Source organism: Triticum aestivum, chromosome 7B (genome assembly GCF_018294505.1).
Source record: "Triticum aestivum cultivar Chinese Spring chromosome 7B, IWGSC CS RefSeq v2.1, whole genome shotgun sequence".
Lineage (NCBI taxonomy): Eukaryota > Viridiplantae > Streptophyta > Magnoliopsida > Poales > Poaceae > Triticum > Triticum aestivum.
In genome coordinates this window covers 272,158,728-272,160,235 of record NC_057813.1, presented here as the reverse complement: position 1 = coordinate 272,160,235, position 1,508 = coordinate 272,158,728, and positions in this window count along the sequence as shown.

Genomic DNA, 1,508 nt, shown 5'->3' with positions numbered 1-1,508 from the left:
TTGTGTGTATGCTTTGAGCAACTTGCATGTCCTATACTACCCCTGTTTGATACTCTAACTTAGCTAGAGGTTAGACTAACTCATGACTAACCCTGAACTAACTGTAGCCAAAGAGGTGTTTGGGTGACAGGGTTAGATTAACAATAAATGCACTTCATGGAGAGAGAAAAGTGATTTTTCAGTGGTCCCAATGAGAACTATCTCCAGTTAGCACCTCTTGGGTGGGATATTTTTTTGGTGGGTTTGGTGCAACTTGCTCCAATTTAAACCCTCATGCTTGGATACTTTAGGGCTATTTAAGCCCCAACTAGCTCAAACTAACTCTAACCCATGGATCCAAACAGGGCCTATGGCCAGTCTCGACGCGGAGCAGTAGCGTGCACCGGGAAGTGGCGCTCTCTCGGTCGTCGCGCCACTTCAAAGCCGGCGCTAGTGAGAGGTCGCCTCCGCTCTGGCCGGGCATTAATGCAGCACTGATGCTCCAGGGCGACGCTGACCGTTTCCCGCTGAAAGCGCGCGCTGGCAAGGGAGTATAGGTTTTGAACCGTTTCAGGTGTAGTAGTAATGGTAGTTTGCAAAACTACTCAATTATTGCACCCAGTTTCCTAAGAAATTGTGGTAAAAAACGTTAATCCACAGCCCTCTTCCCTTCTCCTTCCTGCTCGTGATTTACGTGGCCATGTTAAAGTGGTTGTGTCAAAAAAATGTCACTTCCTGCTCGTGATTTGCATTATATAATTACAAGCAAGATTCTCGTGCATTGCACGGAACATCAATATGCATTTTTTTACAAAACACCTGTTGTGATTGACCCATGCAGGAGTAATCCCATGTGTAAAAACTAATGATATCTCGAGAATTTTATCGGAAAACTGGTATCTCGAGAATGTCATCGAAAAAATGAAAGATGAGAGATAAGGCGAGGAGGAGTGGAGCGTGGTGGTGACTGGTGGTCGGAATGGGCGGAGGCACGGGGATGGACGGCGCTGGCAGGCGGCAGCGGCCACCATGCATGCTAGATTGTTCCAGAGACATTCCTTTTTTATTTGCTAAGCAATGAGGTTGCGGGAGATAATGATGTGGAGAGAGGTGCGGGTATCTTTTGTAAAATTATCATAGTTTTCTTTCTATCCGTCAGATATAGATCATACGGTCTGTATTACAAGATGGCAGGCACACCATCATCGCCAACTCATTCTTTTATAAGGTTAGAGATGATAAATTTGCTGACTACTAAAGTAAAGTGGAATCTGTCCATGTTATGCAAGTAAATAAAGGTGATTGTTTATCATACGGGTAAGGTTGGATGAAGGGTGGTAGGAACAAATGCTCCGCCTAGAGCATGTGTGTGTGAGATGGAGTCTTAGTGTGTCTGTGTGTGTGTGAGAGAGAGAGAGGAGAGAGAGAGATGGAGTCTTAGTTTGTGTGTGTGTGTGTGAGAGAGAGAGATGGAGTCTAAGTGTGTGTGGGGGGTGCGTGCATGTGTGTGTGTGTGTGCTTGTGTGTGT